This window comes from Taeniopygia guttata, chromosome 8, assembly GCF_048771995.1.
Source record: "Taeniopygia guttata chromosome 8, bTaeGut7.mat, whole genome shotgun sequence".
NCBI classification, from domain to species: Eukaryota; Metazoa; Chordata; class Aves; order Passeriformes; family Estrildidae; genus Taeniopygia; species Taeniopygia guttata.
The window spans coordinates 22,827,802-22,854,083 of NC_133033.1; positions in this window are offsets into that span (position 1 = coordinate 22,827,802).

Genomic DNA, 26,282 nt, shown 5'->3' on the forward strand with positions numbered 1-26,282 from the left:
TGTTCTATCAAAAGCTCACAAACTATAGTCCTACCAATGAAAGTTCCTCCCCTCCAGCCCAGTTTAACCCAGCATACCACTGACCCACAGCAATAAGGGCCAGCCACTCCTGACCCAGCTGAATCCCTGGGTCTTGGCTGGTGCCCAGGGCTGCCCATGGCATTTCCATTTCTCTTACTGGCTCACATGTGTCAGGAGCATGGGTTTGGATGGTGTGGCTTAGGTGGGGGGCACATGCCCATGGCCTTGTCAGTCACATCAGCTCCTGGACAGTTTCATATTTTATGCCGTTCTACAGGTGTGTCACAAAGGATGAGAAGTTGTTACAAGTTCACCTGTGCCTCTTTGCCTCAATAACCTAAAATATTTCAGCAGGATTTCTGTAGGTCACTCCTTTCACATAAGCCTCCACTATAACCATGACCTGTGCTTTGCTTGTCTTCCCAGCTCAGTAAAGAGCTGGAGAGGTGCAGACTCTCCTTCCAGAGAGGGCAGGGAGCACCTCATAACTGTACCCTAAAAGATGGGCTCCTTCCTCCTGCCTTTAGAAATATGGCTTTGTCAAATGAAGGTCTACATGTGAGTTTGTTCTGAATGTTATGGACCTTAAGATCCTCCCTGGTGTATGGATTTGGGGGAAGCAGCAGTATTTTCTGTGAGTGCCTGCCACAGTTGTACACAATTGTGTAGCCAATGAAGGAAACAGGAGCTGCAGCTATTGGGAAGAATAGGGCTGCCCACAGGTGCTGTAAGCAGCACCCATCTGGACAAGGTGGGATGGACTGACAGCCACCATTTAATGCTAAGGCGGAAGAGCCAAAATTGACTCTTCTGGGACTGAAGACAAAACTGGTTTTGGCCAACAAAAAAGCCTACATGAACTCCAGAATGCACCATGAGGATGAGATCCTCATTTCACTGCTTGCTTCCCTTGTCATGGAGGTCTCAGCCCCTCTCTCCCTCAGGTATTAACCTGACAGTCCCGCTGTCAGAGACTGGTTTCACCAGAGTCATGGTGCAGCATCAGACTCCTGACACCTTACTTCTTTGGGACTGTTCAGAAGGTCAAGACAACTTTCCAACTTCATGTGAAGTAGCAGAACAAAAACTTCAGGTGTAGCATCTCCACATGCTTTGGTCCAGTGCCTCCATATGTAAAATAATTTTTTTTCAGCTTAAAAGAGCCTGTTTTTAAATAAGACACAGAATATTGAAGTATTTCCAGAGTACATTTTTCTAAACCATTCTATGGATATTGGGGAGTCACAGTAGCTTATTTCTGATCTCACAGTTTACTAGCTTCCATAATTGCAATCTCACAGGCTTAGATTTTCATCTTAGCAGTTCCACTCAAGTGGTCCTCATTACAATTTGTATCCTAACCCCACAATGCTGCCAAGATTTTGTGTGTTTGGAACAGTGACATAACCTGTTCTGGAATCCACACTACTTTCATTTTTCAGTGCCAAATTCCATACTAGATTCCATTTTGTAGCTTTCTGCAGAGGTATACTTAGGAAAGAGTGCAACACTGGGCTTACAAGGCTGTATAAGATAACATATGCAGTACTAATCGCAGAGCCCCACATCTCTCTCCGATTTTCTATTTTTCTACTTTGGTTAAAGAAGCAGCAATTCCTAACAATCAACAAGTTTATACACTTTGAACAGCCACCAGTGGATAATAACCTGACTCACAATGTATAAATTTGATGTGGAAAAAACAACTGAGCAACTATCCTGCTTGTTTTGAAACACATTTGTTAGTTTGTTATTATTTGATTCAGCCCTCAAAAAAAAAAAAAACAAAACAAAAAAAAAAACCACACACAGAAGCTGCTGCTGGAAGTTGTGTTATGCAAAGAAAACAAAACAAGACAGCTATCCATATTGCTTATAAGAAATTCTAATGACACAAGATTTGTCATTCTTGAAATACCCACGTGGTAGAAAAAGTAAGTGGAACCTATGCCAGCCTTAACAACAGAAGAGTTTTAAAAATCCATACAATAAACACCCTTAACATTTCTGACATATTCAGTGATCTATCAAAACCTGTTACACACAAAGTGTACTTTGGACACAACATTCCACACAGAAGCCTGGCTAAATAGACTGATTTGCACAATGAGGACAACAGATTAAGTAAAATACCATTTTATAAGCTCATATATGGGGGCCAGTAAGTTTTTATGCCTCATCTTCAAGTGCAGCCAGCACTGCCTTAGATCTCACATTGATAAATGGATGGTTTACATGACTGGTCTGCACAATTCTCTCTGTGAATGCCAGGAACAGCTCCTTGTGCAATTCATGCAGGACCCGTTCAGAAGCTCACACACACTCTGCAGAGGCTGCCACAGCAAGCACCTCAGCCTGGGACTGGGTGAGAAGCAGCCTGGACTTGCTCACCTCCACACTCCCACTTGCTGCAGGAGCAGATCCTTCCAGCCCACCCCACACGGTGCAAGGGGTAGGGTCTGTTTCTTACTTGTACTAAAGCAGATTAAATGACAAAAAACCATCAGCCCAATACTGAGCATTTCCTTGACTCATTCTGCTTTCCTGTGACCTTATTGGGTCAATAGGAAAAGCACATTTGCACCCAAAAAATATCATTGTGTTAGAGCTCATATGTGTTTAAATCTTTAGAAGGAGCAGGAAATTCATTATCATTAGAGCCAAGTTGAATTGCCATACCTTAAACCCCTAGTTTTTTTATTCAAATCAAGCCTTACAAAGTAATATGTTCCTATATAATTTCTGACTTTTGAATCCTCACTGTAGACTGCTTTAAAATAGTAATAGTAAATGTGAGTTACAAGCAAATAATTTATCTACCAGAGATCAATCATTCTGCATGGATTTTTGATTATTATATTATTTAATAATTAAATATAATTTGATACAATTTGACTGGCATTTTTCAAATCTGAAAAGCTCAAGGAACAAGACAGTCTATTTATACCATAGCACAACTACACAGTAATTAATCAAAAGCTCTTTTAAATTATTCTCGCTCATCCTTCACATCCAGAATAGAAATCAACAACAGGAAATACTTACAATAAAGTAATTTTGAAATCAAGATAATTACAGAAATTTCTGACATCTTCAGAAAATGAGCAAGAGCAGAGTTTACCAGATAAAAGCAGTCATGTGAGGTACATTATCAATAAGCTGAAGTTTTGCCTCCTCCAAACATTCAGCAAAAATCCTTCTAAATAATCACTGAGACAAAGTTAATAGGTGTCATAGGGCTTTATAAAATGTACAGGTTTTTTACCCTATGCTGCATATAAAAACATCTTCCTTAATTGTTTTATCCTGCATTCTTCATTCGTGACTTTTATTTGAATGGAACATCAGAAGTTTAAAAGTGCTCCACTATAACTTGAAAGAGGATGTAGTTCTGCATGGCAGTATTAAAATTCAGATCTGCATTACTTCTCATTCTCCTCAGTTAAGATTTTTCCCAAAATACTCCCTCTCTGCAAATGCCAGAGGAAAATAATCAATCTTTAATACAGAAAGATACAAACTTTCTATTGATTTGTTGAAGTCTAATCTGATATCTAAATGTAAATTATTCACTTCGGTAGCTTTGTTTTTAAGCCATTAATTAAAAGTGTGACATATAATAAGCTATTAGCTTTGTTTCTTACTGTTTTCCGCTGTTCCTATATCTGATGTGCTATAAAGAACTACTCAAACCATACAGTTTTAGGAGCCCATAATTGCTAATTTTCTGTATTGATCAAAAACTGCCAAAAGCTACTAACAGATGATAAAAAGATAAGGATATGGCTCTAAAAAGATGAACAAGACCCTGCATTAAGAAGATTCTACCATCAAGTAATTGTGGGGGAGGGAGGTGAGGGAATGGGACTTTCAGTAGGAGGAAGTTCACTCCAGTAAAAGGAAAACCAGCCAGGTGTCTGCTGAGGGGGTGTGTCCCTCATCTTCCAGGATCAACTGCCTGCTTGTGCTGCTGGGCCCAAAGGGACACAAGGAACTGAGCAACGCTGATGGCAGCACTCAAAAATGTGCAGGAGGAGGGCGTGATGCAAATAATGCTCTCATTCCCAGGTCATTGATCCAGATGGGCCAAGGATCACCAGACTCTACAGCTACCCAAAACTCAGCTCCAGCGGTGAATCTGTGCAGACAGCACAGGTTATCCAGCACTGCTTTTGACAAGGAGCTCCTATGAATTTTGCATGTGACTGCTTCAACCAGCACAAATGGTGAAGTCCTGGTATAGCACTGAAGAACCCTTTTAAGGCTGCTATGAAAGCTGCTTTTCTGATACATTTACAGACTGAGTGTGTCTGGCATGGGGCACATTGTGCACTGAACCTGAGCCCTTCACTGAAGGAACGCCCCTCACAGGTCTGCCTAGAACCATGCCATGGATTCAGTGGGGGCTGTCTCTAACACAAACCCCAGCAATTTCTCCAAGGGTAAAAGTGGAACTTCCAGCTCAGGGAACCAATATCGCAATCTTTGTCACACCCAAGGGCTTATGAAGATATATGACAGGAAGCCTGAGGGATTCAATTTAGTGGAGGAAAGTTTCAAAGGTACTGGTCTAGATAGATGACTTACAGTAAGAACTCCTCATCTAGAGCCAAGCGTAAATCCAGTTAAATAATTTCATAGTCTAAGCATAAAAAAACCACAGAAAACAGCAAGCTTCCACCATAAATGTGGGAGTAAAAATCAACTCAGTGAACTCTCATTCAGTCATCTGGTGAACAATGCCCAAATTCACAAAAAATTACAAAGCATCTGGTCTCTTGCAGGAAGCATGATAGCTACGGCATAGACACATTTATAAAACATTAACTAAGAATTTTTGTTCAAAAACCCATTTATTGCAATTTATATGTACATAACTTTGTAATCCCCTGATCTCCTATGGCATTTTCATACATCAAAGAAGAAATAATTAAAATAATTCTTTAATAATAATTTTCTCCTACTGGGTTGCAGTCACAGCTGCTGGGAATCATAACATGGCAGGATCCATATTAGTTTATTATTCCATCCTCTGGGAGAAAATTTAGCTTTCTGCAGAGAAGTTGCACAAGGTCGGGGTGTGATTTCCATTTGTCCAAATGTTTTGGTTGCACTGTAACTCTGCAAGCACCACGGTTACTCTGCCAACGGTGTGACACTGACAGTTCTAACGACAGCACAGAAGACTTGCATGCAAGAACAAAGGCAAGCCAGCAAAACATCAAAGGATGCGGAAAGGAACAAGCTGGGCAGCTTGGAAAGCTCTCATTATGAATTTGAGCTGTGCTTGGCTCAAACACATTTGGCACCAGCATCAGCACTCTGTTAGTCTTTATGCTTCTGAAATATTCACAAGTGCTACAAGGACCAAAGTAGTTTATTTCCAATTTGCCAGTTTTCCTAAGCTAATTAAATATCTATGAAAGCAATTTGTGCTTACTGGAATCCAGCTTTTCATTTTTATAAGGATAAAATGATTAGGTTTTAAATGGTAATTCATATTGCTTTGTTCATCTATATACATCAAATAAACACCTTTTTTCTCCACCTAAATAATCTCTAAAAACAAACAATTCAATTAACTTGGTTATGAAATCTGTGCAGTGACATCCCAAGAGGTGAAATGCAAGGTCACTGATACACAATAGTCTCATGACAATTTAAAAAAAAGATAAATATTTACATCTGTAGTGTCTCACCACAGAGGAGGATGTAGCTCAGCCATCATATATTAGATAGGAATAGAGGTGCAAACCAGAGGATATCCATGAGGCAACAGACCATGTTCTGTCTAACAGAACACAAATTATTTCAAACAGCAGCTGGCTTTCATGTTGCTGCTCAAGGACTAGACTAGAGTTGAGTATTACTGAGCCCAGAACTCAGGCTGATCTCATTTTTATTGTTTAGCTGGAGTGTTCAAGTTTCACCTCTATTATAATGAGCAATATCTTATTTCCCATGCAGAACCACTGAACTGGGAGCCAAGCCCTTGGAGTAAAGAAAGTATTCAAGTGCTGGTGAGGTGACAATGTGTGATTTCAGAGCACAGCTGCACACAGCATCAGCTGTCTCCCTTCTTAGCACTGATGACATTATAGAAGGTACAAACCTTAGTCTCATGAATATGCAGAAAGGCAGGTGCAGCACTCAGATCAGCTTCTTGGTCAAAGAACAGTTTCAGCCTTTTTTCCACCTAAAAAGTCACTGAAAACTACAGTTTTCATCATACATTTTTCCCCCCTCCAAACACAGTCATGGGACTTCCAAAACCAAAAAAAAAAACAAACCACAAACCAACCTGTGCTGCAGTTCAGAAGGTATAGTTTCAACAGCTAATGCAAAAGCTATAAAGTCTTTCAAACTCCCTAATCTTAGTCCTTCTCAGTAAAATCATAATCAGCTCTTCTAACTTACAGACTCTTCCTTTGTTATTAAATAGAATCCAGGGTGGTAGTTCTTAGGACTTTGGAAGAAAAGGCTTCTAAATTAAATGAGAATTGAGTCAAGGTGATGAATATATAAAAATTTTGATCTGTTCTTCATATCTGCCACAGCCACCTCTGATTCCCTCAACAGCCACATTTAGCATTTTTTCTCAAGTTTCCACAAAACAAATACAGATCTCAACAAATGATAAATAAGGAAAACAACTGCTAAAGAAGCTGATATGAGCCAAGAATTCTGCAGTCCAGAGAGTCAGACAGATGAGATGACTTTCAGCTTCCTAATGGAGCCTTACTCCAGCTGACACCAAAAAGGTGTGACATAGGCTTGCCAGAAATCCAGAAGAGATCTAAGCAGAAGATATAATCCCAGAGAAGCAGGATCCTGAGTGAGATGTTCTTTGACATGAGTCAATTTGCAGTTCAGTATTCAAATGATACAAGGGACAGAAAGAATTACACAGAGCCTTTGCCAAGGCATGGGAGTTGGTAAGCTGCACAAAGCTCATCATGATGGTCTATTATCAGTTCAATAAAATTATTTATTACTAGGACCTATGAACTCAAAGGCTTTTTATAGGAATGTTCATTTGCCCTCCACAGACAGCACAAGAAACTGAAGTCAAAAGTGCCACACATATAAATCAATAGCAGACAAATTGATTCTCAGGTAGGGACATGTCCAGCTTTTTACTTTGTCCATGTCATTGGCATTTTAAATGGGCTTTTTCTGTAGGAGTGCTGCAAAGTTAAAGCCAAGGCATCACTGCTTCCCTAGGTGGTGCCACTAAGGTGCATGCACTGAGGAGTTTCCCTGGTCCTCCATGCTTCTCCTTGAAACCCTTGATGAGGCTTTTCTACCTTGTCCCTCCATTCCAGTCTAAACAAAAAATATCATTAACTTGGGTATTGAGAGCATCTCAGCAGCCTCTGAGCTCAGAAAAGCTTTCAGAACACAGTGCTGCCTGTGGGACACAAAGCTCCTTTTGTATTGTCAAAGTAAAAGGTTATCTGCAATGAGCCAGAGATAACTCCTTGGAAAAGAATGCTTTCTTTCCAATAACCCCTCCCCATGAGAGCTATTCCTCTTCACTTCCTTTAACACATTGCACACTTAGATCTATTTGTTTCCCTTATTACAATATTACAGTCATTGCTGAAACTGTGCTGGCCCCATATTGCAGCAGTGATACAAAAGGGAATTTACAGTAAAACTTTTGAAAATTAAAAAATAATATGTTTTTTATGGAACAAAAATGACATTATAAGTAAAGAAAAGAATAATGAATGCTAAAGGTCTTAGCTCCAACAAAACTTTACTGAGGCTGTGCATCATGAAAGCTTGGACTTCACCACTATATGACTTGCAGAAAACCTAACTGAATTTTGTCATTTCCATCCCCTTCTACATCCTAACTACCAAGTTTTGCAAAAAAACCCCTAGAGAAACCTCACTTTTCTCTCTGCCATTCCTCATCAGATGTATGTTATAACCAATGCACTTGAGGCTTTGAAAAAAATTAAATATGTCTCACCTTTAGTAAACTTCAGTCCTGGAATACTCTGGCAGGCTCCTGTTTTGCTGTTTGTATCCAGTTCCTTCATAAAGTCTTCACTGCTTAAATCTGTGCCCAGCACACACCTCAAGTGAGTTGCTGTTTCCTGGAGAGAGCATCGACCCGAGCCATACTTCTCCACACCTGTTAAAATTAATGGTGCTCTTTTAAAAAGTGAAACTCAAACAAACAGAAACACCACCCCACAAAAAGCCCGCACACACAGTGGAACAACTGTTAATTTCATTCACAAAAAAACCCCAAACCAATAAATGTGCTTTGGGGTTTTTTGTTAATCAAGGAGAAATCTGCATGTACTGTCTATGTCCTTTAAGCTGGGTAAGTGGATATTGCCTAAATGGGTGGCTTGATTGGATAAAAATTTGATCTTTAACTGACATACATTGTAGTTTTTCACAGGTTATAATTAAAATGTAAAAGCAACATGACACAACACAAGAAAGGAGCATTATATTTTAGTCCCCCAGTTCTCAAAATACTTTGGTCCTTCAATGCTCTCAATCTACTTTTATTTTGCTTCAGTTTCTTGTTACAAGCAGCAAGACCAGTATTAAATAATAAATTGGTATATTTTAACAACCAGGTTCAAGTTTTTCTATAGCCTGCATGTAGATTTGCAATCAGATATTTGTGAAACATTTTCAGCCTGTGGTACATGAAAATTGTTAACAATACTCCCAGTATAACTGTACTAGAAATCTACCTTCTGTGTAGGTCTGTTACAATAAAACCTCTGAATGTCCTGATTTTTATAATAAAAAGTCACAAATGCATACACACTCAGTTTTTACCCCCAAGAAAGCAGGACCATCACTTAAGCAGTCGAAGAGAAAAATATGAAGAAAAAGCTTTGCAGAGTTTCTGTTACAAATGTAATTATTTTATGTACAACACTTAAGCACAGATATGGCAGCAAAATGAAATTTGAATCCTGCCTGGCAGTGTGTGTTCATTACTCAGAACTTATTGCCTGCTAACAAAGATGTCTTTATATCAGATTATAAATTACAGGGATTTTTTTTTTTTAAGTCTCCAAATACCTTGAACTGAACATTTTTTAAAATGCTGAGGTTACAAAGACCAAAAATGTACATGGAAATTTGTCTTTGTTATTACAGAAACAAGGGTTTTAAAAGTCAACACTGATATTCCACACTATTGATAATTAGTGACTATTAAGGATTAAAGACATTTACTGGCACAGCACATGTTACAGCTGAGACAGCCACCAGCACACAGAGTAACATCATATAATTTCAGAAAGTTTCAACCTATACATAGTAACACCATACCAGTTCAGAAGACAAGCATCTGCCCTTCTTGTTCTTTAGCCCAGCCTTTTATCCCCTCATGTTCACACATTGCACTGTGTGCCCTCTGCTCCCTTTGGTGGCTGCTCAGTGCCCCTGGGCACTCCATGGCTCATTGCTGTCAGTGCTGCTCACCTGCTCCTCACAGCTGAGCCCATGGGGATGAGGCTGGGCCCAGCCCCATCCCAATTACCACACACTGTGTGCCTACAATTTATTACTTTGCAGTCTTATCAAAAAGGAAAAACTTTGAATGCCAAACCCTAATGGTTTTGAGGACAGAGGTGTTTGGTCTAGGTGAGAGTAGTACCACTATAAATGAATCCATTTCTCCCAAGTCATTTAATTCTCCTCTGAAGAACTCCTCCCTCCCTAGCGACTGCTGAGATTTCCATTTACTTCATGTTTACTCTACACTCCAGAAAATTGCCAGCTCACCTCTGAGCCATCCCATTACACCCTTGGGCTTTTCACCTCATGTTTTTATCTTTTCCTTCAGTAATTCCGGCTTGAGAATAAATGTGAAGCACAAAACAGAAATAAAAACTGCTTTTACCTCTTCGTATTATTAACTAGATATAGGAAAGTATGCAAGATTCTAAATATAAGATTTTAGTAGAAGGACAAAGCCCTCAGGATAGGCCTGATCTTCTGCCCCTTTTTAAAATTAATCCACCAATAATAAAAACCCCTCTACATAGTAAAGAGAAAACCCTTAGAATATCCCCTGCATTCACATCAAAACCATTGTGTTAAAATTCACAATACTTGGTGAACACAGTACAAATATAAATAATAATTCCCAGGTTAGAAATCTGAAATGTCAAATCTATAGCTTGGATTTTAAGTTTTCCTAAAAGGCTTTAATCTCTCTTTGAAAATGCTCTCTATTTCAAATGTAAAAGTAGGCATTTAGAGACACATGCAAGGAAAATGCACTGTACTAAAACCATATAAAAACACACTTTTCTGATCAGCCAGAAATCACACAGAGCACAGCAAGGACTAAGATGATATACGAATACACCAATAACTGGTGAAAAAAAACCCAGAGCATATACAGAAATGTTTAGTGAGTGGATAAAACCAACAATACTTGAAAAAAAGCAAGAAAGTAGTTTCTTTTAAACCAGAAACGCATGTGAATACTTACTTTCACAAGATTAAACAATCATTTAGTGGAAAATCATTTAGTTCCCTGTTCTTACAAATAGAAATTAGCCACGTTTCTCTGAATTGCTGAAAAAAAAAAGTTTGCAAGTTATTTTTCACTCAGATATAGGCATAGTTCCTCATTATAGATTTTATTTTGCAATTAGTGGACTTCTGACTTGTGTAAAATCCACCTACCACTTAAAGCTTATTTTAATTTACTGGGGTTTTTTTAATTGCCAAGCTTCAAAACTTCTTAAAAAGCCAGCACATCTAAATGCAGGAAGGCTGAGGGTATTCCCTCTCACCTTTTCATCAGTTTCTCTCTGGATATTTACAAATGCGTATTAAAACACTTGGGCTGAGCTTGTATCACAGAAAACATCAAATTCAGGCGGTTGTGGATTTTGTGGGTGACAAAAAATCTGCTTAGCTCAAGAAGGCATTTATGTTGCTCAGCTCTTTTCTGAGCTGGTGGAAAAGAGGAATAAGAGGCAATAGGAGATGGAGAGATGGATAAGGCAGAGATAAGGCGTGTGGCTGCTGAGCTGCAGTTGCTGTCTGAGCACTTCTGCAGAGTTTAGGAAGTTTTCCACATTAGCTACGCTGCAGCAATAGGTAGCTTCAGTGCATCCAGCTCCATTACAAAGTCAAATAAGAAAGGATGAATGGCAGGAGATTAAAGACCCAGTTTAATTCAGAACACTTCTATCCTCATTCTGAAGTATTTGTATACGTTTAATACATGGAGTTATAGAATCCAACAAATACTGACAATCAGCATAAGAAGTAGATGATTAATAGCTTAAATGCATGAAAATGTAGTTTTCAATGGCACAAACATGCCCACCACACAGTGAATAGCAGCAATGACTCCCAGTTCACTATCAGCTACCTCTGTAGCAGACACCCACCCCATGCTTCCCCAGCAACTCATGCATTTTGAAAGGTTTAACAAATTCCTTAAAGATACAAGGGTAGCTTTCATTACAGAAATGTACACCTAAATAGGAAAGAGGATTATATTCACATCAGACCAGGAAATTCATTCAATTTTTCCTGTATCTTAGCTTAGTTTGATGTCAGTGTTCTCAAGTCTTTTCCTCCTGCAAGAAAACAGGCCAACACTGGGGACAAGCAAGTCCAGCCTTCTACAGGCTCTTCCTGCAAACACTGCTCCTGATAATGAGGCTATTTCAAGTGCCAACATCTGGAATGACAACACCACAATTTGAGTGTACACAGGCAACAGATATTTTTTTAGGTGTATATTAACTCAAGCACAGAAGTACTTAATTTTCTTTTGGATCTGATTGTATTGAAAGGTTTTATGAGCTTTTGGACATCTGCTAAGCAGTTTTCTCCTAATGTTTATTTGTCTGATTCATATACAAATGAAGCAACATTTGTTGCTCACCATCCTGCAGCAAAGAGGCTCCTGGGATAAATTCTAAATGAGATGATTTGTTTCACAATCACTGGGCAAATTTCCTTCTTTCACATGATTCAAATATGTTAAGAACAAAATAAATATTAGGTTTTATGGATTTCATTTGCACCCTATCTAAAAGGTATGCAGATGAATGATGGGGTGCTGAGAATGATATTCACCAAATTACTCCTTATTTTGCCAAATCACATGCATTCTCTTCATTGTAAAACCATGTTCCCTCACAAATTAATGCACCAAAGAAACAGGCTGAGAGAAGCCCAAGCATCAGTCAAAGTAATTACTAGAAATTTAGCATAACACACAAGGACGTCTTGGAGTTTTCTGGCCCAGGAACAAATGTTTGCTCTGCTGTTAACCCCCACAAACAGTACTAGGTCATGACCTCACTGACACACTCATGCATGTCTGCATTTGGAACAGGGTTCTTGAACAGTAACTTCAGAGCACTGAGACTTTACACAAGTCATTTAGAATACAGTATTTATTGCTTAGAAATTACGACTTAAAGTACATTGACCCTGGCATGCACAGCAACATTGTTTTCTGGCTTAGTTCCCTATGAATATTGACAATATTATTTGATAATAAACTGCATCGAAAAGGGGATCTAAACATAAAACTAATTCAGAGATGTGTGGCTGCTGGTTTTCAACCAAATGTGCTACAACACTTTATTTCTCATGCAAAACAACTCTGAAGAGACTGAGCCTACAGCACTGACCACAACACCACGTGGAATCAAAGGATCAGCCTGTGAAACTGCGCTGAATTTTTAGCTAGTAATCCTTCAATACCAAAACAAGGGGTGACTCCACTCCTCTAAAACACAGAGCAATATGTTCACTTCTGGCTTCACTTGCTCTCCAGGCTAATTTGGAAGAATGCATCTAGAGCATTCCCTTCATCCAGTCTGCAGCTGAGAGCCCAAGCCTGTCTTCTGATCGTTGTCAAAGCACTGAGGTTCCTGAATTCATTCACTTCAGTAGGTGTGTCGAGAAGATGGCACTAAACAGCTCCCTGTCTGAAAAAGCTGAGAGCAAAATCTTTGATTCAAATCAACTTTTCCTGTATGTACCAACTCCTGCACGTCAGTTTGGTGTCAGCTTGCCAGGGGAGCCCAGTGGAGCGCTGGTAAGGGACCCCTCCCCTGGCAGTGTGCGTGCCCCCGTACCCAGCTGCTTTCACTGGCAGGGCAGCTCTGCTTCCCTCGAGAGGGGAAAGCTGCTTGGACTCATGGATTCGTTTCTTGCCTTCAGCACAACTGTCACAGACATGCTGTAATTCTACTCTTGTCTGTTTATATGCACCTGAAAATCTGCCCCACACTCAGGGTTCTTATTACGCTGTCTCCTAATGTTTAAAGGGATCCACTGTGGATTTCCATTCCATGAGTATAAGGAGGAAGACAGCCAATACCTTTTTTTTGTTAAGTATATAGAGGCAGGTTATTTCATACCCTTTTACAGTATATTCTGATGGGCAGATCTTGAATCACAATGGTTTTACACTAACAGCTAGTGCAGCACAGGCCTCAACATGTTAGATCAGCTTAACATGTTCTCTGAAAAAAAAGCCACTGCCATATTTCATTGTCAGGAAACAGCAAAGACTAAGAAGAAATAAACTCAGCAAAATGCTCTTAACAAAACTGATCTAGACTGCACTTACTGTCACAGTCACACTACCACAAGAGTTTTACCTCATTCCTCTGTCAACCAGATAAATAATGTGCAGGTATAATTACAGTTAAAATACATGGAATTTAGAAAATATATATTTTTTTCCTTCATCAAAAACTCCCATCTTATTTGGAACTAGTTTGCTAGTAAGCCCATTAAGAGACTGTGGTTAGCTAAAAACAAATTTAAATGTATTTAGTGGGAAAAACCAATAAAATTAGTGCTCCTTAAGATCATTTAAAAATTGCATATTATACATTTTAAATATCATTGCCTTCCAGAGGACATAATATTCAGATATTTTTAATAAAGCTCTGTTTACTAAATACAGATATCTGAATTTTATTCTCTTGTCTTAATATTTGCTTCAGACATATTTACTTCATTTTTTTCTACTTCTTCTGGCTGATACACCTTTAAACAATGCCTCCTAGAGACATGAGGTATTATTTCAAAACTAAACATATCATATGTGAAAGCCATCAGAAGACACCCCATCCCCACAAACCATTCCTGTCCTTCCCAGACCCCCTGGCAGCACAGCTCTGCTCACTTTAGCAGAGGCATCTCCCAGGGAGGTATCATTGAGTCTGACAGCAAAGCCACCACTGCTGAGTCCACCACGGAGCCATGCCCTGAGTGCCACATCTGCACATATCTAACAAATCTCCAGGGATGGTGACTCAAACACTGCCAGGCACAGCCTGTTCCAATGTTTGACAACCCACTCAGAGAAGAAGTTTGCCCTAAAATCCAGTCTAAATCTCCCCCTGAAGCAACTTAAGACCATTTTCTCTCAACCAGGCTCCTTACCTGAGAGAAGAGACCAAGCCCCACCTGACTACACCCTCCTTTCAGGTGGCTGTAGAGTGCTAAAGTCGCCCCTGAGCCTCCTTTTCTCCAGATTGATTCCCCCAGCTCCCTCAGCCTCTCCTCACAGGACCTGTGCTCCAGACCATTCCCCAGTTCTGCTCCCTCCTCTGGACAGGCTCCAGCACCTCGCTGTCCTTGCAAGTGGGGAGTGTGGAGCAATTCCTCACTACAGACACATTTAGCATCCTCTGAATCTTAACTTCCTGTTAAGAAACACAGATCTATTAATCTGATTCTATTCTTGAGTGAAATAATTTCTTTGAAAGAATAACTATGGGAGAGCAGCAAGTTTTGTCTTTTTGCTCTGGGACTTTGCAGGTTTTGTAGCCTGACCTTGTTTACAATTTGACTCTGTTCACATAGATTCAAATCTCTTAACTGTAACTCACAAACTGTATCTATATGTTACATTTGTTTCCTCCCATTGGAAATATAAACTCCAGGACACGCGAATATTGTCTGAAACACACAGCTGTGGATAGAAATACTGGCTATTTGCTATACTCAAATATTCAGTAAATATATTAATATTAATTTTTGACTATGCTCAATGCTATTTAAAAAGTATCTACAAGCTTTCAATTTAGTGAAAGTACTTAAGTAACCAAGTACATACTGCAAAATAATTAATAAAATGTGAGAAAATCAAAGAGCTCATGATCAAATGAATAGATTAAACATGATTTATTCAAAACATTATCAAATATATGGGAGTATAAAAATATTCTCAAAAGCTGAAGTCACTTCACAGGTTCATGAGAAGAAAATCTCATGTGAATAATAATAATAAATTCTGGCTTAAGTTTCTAAATCTAGGAAATTCATTTTCATATTCATAATATTCCAAACACAACATACTGTGTGGGTATCATGTAACAGTGTTGTTCTTTTCTTTTAGAAAAGACTCCCACTTTTAATTTTCAATGAGAGGCACAATACAATTTACACTTCATTGATGTTTCAAAACCCTAAGCCACCCTCCCTCTGACATTTCCCATTCCCCCATCCTCCCTGTGGTATATTCCCTTTTAACCTCAAAGGAATAGTGCTTTACACTCCATCTTTTTGAATTCACTTTGCTTGATCTTCAGCAACCAGAGACAGACACAGTATCCCAAGACAAATTCTCACCAATTCTTTATGCGACTGTGCTTCTTTCCTGGTGAAATCCCCTGCTGAATAGATAATAAATTTGTTTTTCTCAGTCACTCTATGATCCACTAATGCACTTTCTTGTTCCTCTCTCCTTTTCTATAAAAACATTGCCACCACTGGTAGGAGCCTTGTTGTTAATTTCAAGAACATAAACTTTTATCTGGATATTAAATGTATTCAGTATTCACAGTATTTTGACTGTGATACAGCTCAAGGACATCCAATTTAAAGCAAGCAAACAGAACAGTGAGCCTCCTCCTCTCTGACAGCGCCACTCAATTCACAGCAATGAAGCGAAAAGGCACTAAGGACCCAGCACATCAGACTGTTTTCTTATTATTCCAGTTAAACGGTAATATGGGATGGGAAAACAAAGCCAAAGGAAGAGTTGAAGCCCACTTAAACCAGGGAAAGGTCATGCCGTGTGTCCTAGCATCAATACCCATTACAAAAAAAACAGTGTCACTTGAGAAATAGAAATGGTTTTAATACAATTACTAGCAGCACAAACTCCATACACCATCATAAATAATGCTTCCCAGCAGCCTCCTACATCTGTTTCTGGGGAAGTCATTATTGCAGCATTGCTGTTAGAGGCAATGTGGGCTGACATATCTGTGACAAGAGGCTGCAGCACCCAGGACATGAGTGACAAGGCACAGGCTCACCAGGACTGAAATAGAATGGTGCTGGGCACAAATTGCTTCAGATCATAGCCCTTGTCTCGCTCCAAGAGCCTGCTGCTCTACCCAGGGCACCTAAACCACTTTCTTATTCATTTTCCTGCCAAAATTATTCAGACACAACTGTACTCTCCCAGTAAAGGTCACATATTTAAAGAAGTTAAAAACTTAGACCATTTTTTTTATATGTCTTGAACCATCTTTCGCAAAACTTTGAACCAAAAAGGCACAATACGGATACCACCATGAACATGGAACAGCAAAGATACAATTAAGAAGTCATTTGAATAAGAAAAAAAAAAAAAAGTAAGCCCTAGCTTTTCATCTCTCACCAGAAAATCAGGATTTTGGTTCTGTGGCCAAATTTAAAACTCAGAATATACAAATTTGAATCAAAATAGCAACATCTTTTCACTGTCCAAGTAACTGATGTGGTCCCTCCCTCAAGTCTAAACAGTTACTCTTGTAAAAAGTCTTTTTATGCTGCTCATTCATTTGCATTAGACTTTTCCTATTTATTCAATACTAAATTATTCAAGCATTAAACCATCTTGCTGTTTTTCCATGGCAGTTGTTGGGTTGTATTTAACTTCACATGTTCTAAAGTCACTATGACACCAAATTCACCATTTATTAAAATAACTGTCACTGAAATGAGTTAAATAAGGAAATATATACAAGACACATCCTTTATATTACTAAAACCAGTCATGCTTTCACCACTTTTAGTTTATATTACACTAAAGGGATGAACTTAATGCAAGACAAGAACATGTTAAAGTTTTTTGACTGTTTTGTTGACTCCCTTGAGATAATGTTCTATGGAGACAATTGTGTATTGCTTCTTTACTTTCAGATCAGATGCACCTAGAATACACTTATGAATTCTAAATATTAGTAGTTAAATATTAACATGAGCTAATAAAATGCTGTGTCATTAGAGCAGACTAGAGAAATGCTGGTATTCAGGTTTCAGATAAGCATACTCCTTTTACAAATTTTAGAACACCTGAAGTAAAGGGGCCATTTTTCATAACAGAACTTTTCAGCCCCAAATTATTTACTTGAAAGTGAATACAGTTACAAGTTCCAACCCAGCAATCGCTCTGCCTTTTAAGTACCAACAGGTCATTCCAGCTGAGATGCATATATTTATTTTTTGTTCTCAAATACATCTTGATTAAAAAATATCCATACAGACTTTCTACCTCAAACTGCTCTTCTGGAAGGACAGAGGAACTACGTCCACATAAACATTGTTTATATAATGTGATAATATTGGAATGAAGACTTCTTTGCTGGATCTGCATTCCATCAGTATGATGTCAAAAAAACTTTCAGGTACAGCCCTGGTAACTGCATTTTTGGCAAGAAAATGAGTATATTCTATCTGTCCAGAAAACACACCAAAAAATTCTACCAATCCACTATGATTTTGTTTCCATCTATACATTCTTTCCCTCGGACTGGCTTTTTCCCAGGCCTATTTCATGAAACAATTTGAAGTATTAGTCATACTGGTCAAAAGAAATCTGACTCCTTTTTTTGTTTTTTGGGTGGGATGTCCTTGGCATTATCAAAAAATATTTTTAAAAAGCCACTGGCGGACAGTTTGTCCTTGGATAGAGTGTGCAGAGTGTGCAGCTGCAGAGCAAGAGCAAGAGAAAACAATCAATGCTAGCTGCTACGAATAGAAATCCCCATTAACAGCACTTTCATGGCAAGATGTTTGCGACATGGTCATCATTCATTTCCTTGGAGAACAAACTTCAGGATGATGAAGCTGGCCAGGAATCCATCTGTCAGGGAGTCAGGAACCAAAGAGAACCACAGCTCCACACAAACTTCCTTCCCAGCACAAGCAATTATAATGCAATCTGGTGAGGCAGGGCTCTGGCTAGAGTGTGGCAGCTGAAACCAGATAAAAACACTTTACTGTCTTTAAAAGATGTGTATGAACCTTGTTTAATGTATTCACCTTGAACTGTTGATATTTAAGATGTTGTTCCACTTCCCAACAATTCTCAGATGACATTTCCTATTGACTGCAAGCCTGTTCATATTTCTGATCCCCCAATGTCCAGTGCTGCTGCTGAAAAAATTTTCATACCCCCCTCCATTAAAATTAGGAAATTTAAAATTATTTTTACCTTTTCTACAGCAGTATTCCCATAGAATTATAAAAGCCAAATGTTAACTCCCCTGCAAGATTTTTAATTTCTGTCTTTGGTTAGCAGTGATTTCCCTTTATCCCTGCTTTTTCCTCGGACCATATGAGCAAATGCCCCATTTCAGGGCAGGCCAGTGCTGCTGCAGCAGCACAATAAGTGCTGTACCAGGGCATCTCTGGGGGAAGGGTTTGTAATTAACTGCAACTGCCACAGCTGAGAGGGCACAAAGAAAGCTTTTGTGAGGATTTCAGGAACTCTCCAGCAATCTCATAGTAAAACCCACTTTTGCTTTCATTTTATGCCAAGTATGTACATCCAGAAAAACATCCCACTCCATTTTCTGCACTAAAAAATTGTATTAGTGCAAACAGTGGGACAGAATATGAGCTCAGGAGGCCATCACAGCTTCCACCATGGTTACAAAACAGTGTTAAGGTGGCTGTTATTGCTGAGATATTCAGGCTTGTATTGAACTTTCTAACATCCAATGTCTATTCAAAAAACAACAAGAATCTGTCTGTAAACCTTTTGTCTGTGGAAGACATCGTCTCTCTGTGGCCAAACTACTCATTTGAAACTGAATTCTAGTGCATCCACAGCTGACAGCAGAATTTATTCTCATCCTCTGCTCGTGATTTTTTTTTTCTGATTTATATGATTACATTTTCTTTTCATGAAAGGGAGGATAGTAAGTAAATAGAACTGAAAGAAGGAATCCAAATCTTCATCCCTGCTGTGTCTTCTTATAAATATTACACATGTACACATTATGTATCTTTTCTGCTGATTAGTCAGGTACAACACCCAGCAAAGAAACACAGCATGACCTTCACAAAAACAGCTTTCAGGGGTTTTGCTGTTTCCTTACATCAATCCTGTACTAGAAAGTTACACCTATTTGAGCTGTGAACAGGTTTCTAAAAGTAAATAAAGCCAAGGAGGGAAACGGCTCTGGAATGTTTAGGATTAGTCCCATCATTAATTTGACCTAAACATTCTATAAACCAAATATCTGTCTCATTCCATTTGCTGATAGGGGTTCCAGGTCACTCAGGCATGTTTGCAAATGTACACGGACCCAATTCTAAAGGTTTCTCAAGGCTGGTTTACAGAGTTTCCCTGCACCTCAGAGAACTATTAAAGCATAAATATTCATGCTTCTCATTATATTTTAAGTGCAGAAGTTAATATTCAACTTTCCTGTATGGGAATCTATAGGACACTGTAACCAAAGAGCTTTTTATTACCTATAAAATTAATAATGAGAGGCAAATTGCAGATCAAATGAATACTCATCTTTATGAGCAGATTACAGTGGTGAACTTTGAAAAATATAATTTTAAAGCCAGAATTTAGTGCTGTATGTTTTATTTAAAAGGTGAACTGACGCAGGAAAAAAAACCAAAATCTAGGTGTTAGAAGACTCATCATTTTTATGTCTACTATTAAATTCAGGAAAACTCAAGAAATTATTTGCCCTGCATATAACATTTTAAAGTATTAGAGGATTTTGTACTGTTTACCCAAATCATTTGGTAATGCACTTTTCAGTACCTGTAGGTACCCATATAAATCTTATGTACCCATGTTCTCTGTTATAAACCCAGCACTCAAGTTAAATGTCAAGATTAAAGGCAGATCTTAAGCATAGAAGTAATCTCCTTTACAATGTGGGTATGGAGCTACTAATCTCAAATTTGTAATCAGACATATTTCTAAATCTTATTAGAAATCAGGTTTAAATACCTCAATTCAAATCTTGAGCAAAGGCTGAAAACCAGAGTATAGGCTCATAACTGTTCATAGGCTCCAAGTTGACCAGAACCTGTGTGACCATATGAGCCCCACATCAAATATGAACTAACATCACTGGTTTATTCTGTGGCCATATACCATCACATCACTCAGGTTCTCACATGAAATTTAAAATAACAAAGGCTTCTGCAGCTTTTGCTGCATCCACAGTACTTGGAAAGTCTGAAGAGGCCTGGGTGTTACTTTGGTCACTGTAAGCCTCTGGAGTTCCTGTTTGGCTTCATGGAAATACTCTGTCTAGTTCAGATATCTCTAAAAAATTGCCGGAAAGACAGAATTTATCTCCTTGTCATTTTACATGGAAAAAACTGCAAACTTGCTATTAGATCCATTGTTACTAACTAGATCACTGCAAGCTGTAAAACATCCTCACAAAGAAGAGTCCCTAAGGTTACAGCCAAGGTCACAGTGAAATCAATTCCAAGTCATATGACAAGGTGCTCTGATTCCTATGAAACATTAAAACTGGAGCAACACTCAAAAAATAAAATATTCAAAATAAATATAACATAAAGACAGAGCATGTTTTAAGTGTTTAAACAGATAAACTTCAAAGGTAAAAGCACTTCTGTTTATTTTCATAAAACCATAGAAAGAGGTCATTGAAAAAATTATAAATAAATTATTGCAGTGGAAGTCAAGTCCTTGGTCACGTTTGGAGGGAAAACATGCTTAATGCAATTCAAATTAAAACTCAACTTCTCAAAAATAGTACTAGAAAGATCCTCCTTGCATTATCAAATAAATCACAAGGGTTTTCATAGATAACAAAAACAGTATTAGGATTTATTTCACTATATTGCAAAACAAAAGTAAAGACCTAAACTCTTTTGCCATTTACTGACAATTTTCACTCTAAGGGTAGCTAAGCCCTGAATTCTAGAATAAACAAAAGCAATGTCCCCAGGCCAAGTTAAGCCCCCTGAGCAGGTTTTCAAACAGAAGCATTTCAATCTCACATGAAGGCACTGCTCTGCACTGGCAACAGAACTGCAGTTAATGCAATTAACTTCTTGTGTCACAAGACCTGTTCACATCTTTTTCCACAGACAAGCTCCTCTCTTGATGTTTGTTCAATGACCTGTCACCCTTCAGATCTGTGACGCAAACAACATTGTTCTTCAGCAGGCTACGAGTTTATCTAAAGAGGGGTTTTTTGGTTTTTTTCCCAAGTCAGTTCATAAGTAATTTATTTTTACATCTTACACCCCAATTATCAAAGCAATATGCAATCTTGACAGATTCTAATAAACAACTCTAACTGCACTACAAGAAGAGCCCCTGCATTTACTACCAATTCTTTAAATGGGGCTCCTGTCTATCCTTCATCAGCAAGAGTTTCACTGTCCTGCTCAAAGCTTCTCCTTCAGCTCCCCTTGATCCAAGGCTGCTGCTGTGCTCTCTCCTCTGGACTGATCTCTGCAACTTCCTCTTCTCTCTCCTGCAGTGCTCAGCCAAAAGGCAAAAAATAGTTTCTCATGCCTTTTGAGGTTACCACAATACATCTGATATCACATTTTTTGTAATATATTATTTTTTTTTTTTTGTAGTTGCACAACAAAGAAATTCTAACTGCATATAATGTCATTGGACATAAAATTCTGGCAATCTTATTTACTTTCTGCAATACAATAGGCATGACAAGCTCCTTGACTTAGACTGGAGGGAAAGCACGCACATGACAGCAAGTGAACACAGTTTTTTCTTGACCTTCAATTCCAATAATAGTGCCTAACACCAAGGACTTCCTGAGAACAGCTGTTGTTCTTTCACTGCTTTGCCTCTTCAGGTTTAATGGGTTTTTCATAGAATCCTTGGAAGTAAGGCTTTTCTCAAAAAAACCCTTCACAACTTCTCTCTGAAACAAGGGAACTTCTCATCAAAGTCATAGGCTACGTTCATAGCAACTAGGACTTCCTCCCTCATGTAAAGAAAGGCAGCTGCCTGTTTTGTAGATGAATTCCAACAAAAGCAGGAGAGGTTAAAACAGAAAACCTTGTAGTAAGCAGCAGTATTTCACAGATCTTTGATAAGCTAATGTCTCGACTACAGACAGTAAACACAGTTTTCCTGCATGACTTATTTCTTTAAACAAAAGGAGAATGTGACCCAAATGAATTCTGAAACACCAGGAGTCCAAAGCACCTTAGACTTGGAACAAAGGCCTGAGAGTCTGTTTCTCTAGTGAGCGTTCTTTTTCAGGGTTTGCAGGCTGGGAATATTTTCTCTGTTCTTGAAAGCCTTTATCTTAAGCTGTGAGGAAAATCTGTCCTGTTTGCTTCACCAACTGCAGCTCAGGTAGTTATATTATCAGCCTATTTTTCTTTCATATAAGCTTTTAATAAGAAATATCCGTTGAGCTCAGTCAAAATACTGTTTTATAAGCATGCATAATAATGTGTGATAAAAATTTAAACAGAAGATATGATAGACTAAATCATGCATGAAGTATGGAATGTAAGATAAAAGCAAATTCCTGATTAGCACAAATATTTATTTCATTTGGTCAAGTTTAAAAATTCCAATTAAATGCCTTGAGTTACACCAAAAAATTTCAGGAAACTATCTTCTATATAGTTCAAATGAAAACAGCTGCAGATTTCTGGTCTAAAGCATCTCTGAACAGCTAAAACAAAATACAGAAGTCCTACAATGCTTTGTATCCAAGGTGAAAAGTCAAATCTAAATCTGTTGATTTCCCAGCTTTGTTCAATACCTGGATTGCATTCAAATACTTCCAGGAAATGCATAATAAAATCCTGCAGTTTTCTATTCATATATTTAGTTCCAATTACACTCTGAAGATAGATTATGCTTATGAAAATGTTATTTCGATTTCTGCTATCTACCACAGGTAAACCTAAGCTGTAACAAATTTATAAGTACTATCCTTTAAAATCCCCATAGTTTTCCTATCCACTGTTCATGTTTCACAGGATATTCTCTCTAGTTCTTGCAAATTAATTTTGCATGTGAATGTGCAACAGTACCAACAATTTCTACAAAATTGAACTGGAATTTAGCAAATTTCTCTTTTTGTTTCACAAAGGCAGACAGCATTCCCTCAGCCCCTAGCATCTTATAATCAAGCAGAGAGCTGCTCAAGCTTGTCTCCTCACTCCTTTGTCTTTAGTGTTGCCTTCACATTTAAATTTTGTGCAAAACAAGCACTGCATTTGTTTTGGTGATGAAGTTAAGAGAGCATACTCTATTAAAAACTCTGAGTAGCTCCAGGAACCACTACTGAACAGGCAGAGCAGCCCTGTGAGATGTACCTACCCATGATATGAAATAAAATTTGTAACTCATTAACAGGAATTATTAAGATTAATGTGCATATTTTGGCATATTTGTGAATATAATTACAGAAAGAAGCTATAAAAATCAAGCTAGAAATTAGAATGGATTATTGAACTAAAATGCAGGGGTTTAACAAGTTGCCTGAAATCGGGATTTTTGTTAGAATGAACTCATACATAGTAAAAACTAATCTGTGATTAACATAAAGCTTCCATGGTTACAATACCGCCCAACAGTACTCACAACACAATGAATACCTTTACATCACTCAAAATTTTTTGAGCTACAAAATACATCAGGAAGAGTTCCTAAGGTTTTCCTGATTTTTAGTCTGGAACTACTGAGAATTTACAAAAATCAAACATAATGAAACAAAGCTAGAAAGTGATTGTAGCTTTCAAAACATAGGTTGCAGTTGAATTTATCATTTCTGGGAGAGGTTTTTCATGGCAGGTTAGAGAAACAGTGAAATGGTTTCTTACTGTTTACATGGTAAGGGAAATATAATATACATAATATGCATGAGGGCAGAATCTTGAGAAAAAACAGATTTGGTAGCAGGACTGAAAAATAAAAGTCTGAGGAATTATTATAAGTTTCTGCTGCTGCTGGAGGATGAGTATATAAAGACTCTTGTCATACTCAAATCTAAGATGAATCTTACATCACTAGAGCATTAAAAAATATTTACACTAAATACTTGTTGATATGAGAATGACAGGTCACAGTTCCAGAGCCACCTCCTTTTTAGAAAAAAGGCTCCCTGCCAGAATAGCACTTTACAGAAATGGCTCCTTCTGTAGATGGGTGCTTTGTCTACAACAGCCATTTCCAGATGCACACAGTTCACATCTGCATAGTCTCAGAAGGTGCTATTCATTTATTGCTTACAGGCATTTTGTGAAAAGCTACTCTGGTTTTCTTCTGAAGGAGATGGGATAAAAATAAAGAGAAGAAACTGGCTTCTAAGCCGGGTAAGTAAGAGCCAACACCTTATGCAAAGAAGAACACGGCTACTGTGTGATGTGAAAGGAAATTACCCCGAGTCAGGGCTGTTCCCCCTTCTGCAGGTTCCAAGGTGTATGAAGAGAATCAAATCAGTGGATCTGGATATAGACAGGAGTGAACAAGAAATGCAGGATGGACAGAGCCAGAATAGTTAGGTACTGTCTGCCAAAAGTAGCTATTGCAAAGGGAGAAGTGGTAATTAGGGACAGCCATAACCATCTCGCCTACTTGGAGAAGCCATCAGGCTCCCTGGTACAGTGTAGGCACTAATTAGAGTAATGAGGCTGCAGCACATCTCCATCACCACTCAGCGGCAGGATGTGCCTGCTTTGCTGCCCTCGGCCCTCCCGCTCAGCCTCGCTCCTCGCCGCTGTGCCCTGAGCGGCGCTGCCTGAGCCAGGGCGAGGCACAGCCCTGCTGCTCCTCCGGAGGCTTCCAGAGAAACTGCTCCTGGCGCTGCTCGGACTGAACGGACCCGTGTTTCACCAATTAACCGGTGGGTCACCCTCTGTAAAATCTGAACTGATCAGACCTGTCAAATATTCAAGCTGATCCACCCAGCTCATAATGACTAGCAAGTTCTGCTCATTCATTTTGTGCTAGTCTAGATGGAAGCTTAAGTGTCAAACTGATGTGTTGATACATTAGGATAGGGGAATGACAGAATCTACTCTTAATCAGTGACCTTGCTGGTTTCCCTGAAGCAGAATCCCCTTTTAAGAAACTAACAGCTGGTTCAGACCTCAACAACTACTATGCCACTCATCTGCAAACATCCTTCGTCTTCAAGAGTGGACAGCTTTATTAAGCTGTTCTAGCAGAACAGATGCTACTCATTAACTTTACCCAATTATTAGTCACATAACACTAGAATGCTTTTCAGATACTCATATATCCCTCTTCAAAAATCAAGTAATGACAGCTTTATTATTGACCAGCACAAGATTCAAAATCTTTTCTCCAAAGTTTTCAAGAAAAACAATTTGTTTTCATATGAGGTGAAGATCATTATACACATCATTGCCTGACATTTTAGGGACTGTTTGTCACTTCAGGAGCTGCAGTGTAGACCTTCATTTCTTTCAGAACACACTGGGAAAACTCCAGCTGATACGGAATGCCTGCAGCAAAATTAATCACCAACAGAGAAAAGCTGCTGTTGTGCTGCCCCTTCTTTAGAATCCATGCTGACTTCTCAAATTTTTCTTTAAATTCAAGTTTCATGAAGATGTTTATTCTTGTGCAGAACATTCTCCAGGGCCATGACCTTATTTATCTGGTCCCTTATACTCTCCAATCACATGTTCTTGATAGCTTAGTATATTAATTATGCAAAATGGAAATAGAAGTCAGCAGATACCACAATCTTGGTAAATTCTATCTTATGGGAGCTGCTGATATCCCCATAAGGTATGGGGATAATATGCAGAAAATATTCCCTGTTCAGTACCTAAGAGAAAATAAAATGGTTTGAGGGATTTTGTTTGAGGCTTCAAGTGCATCCAAAAACATTCTTCTGCGCTGTCTCTGTTGCTCTTCCTTGCACTGAACTTGTTACAGATCATCATATAGAGAAGAGAATGAAAAATAATGTACTTTGATATAGAGAAATGACTGAAGAATAATTTTAAGTAGACAG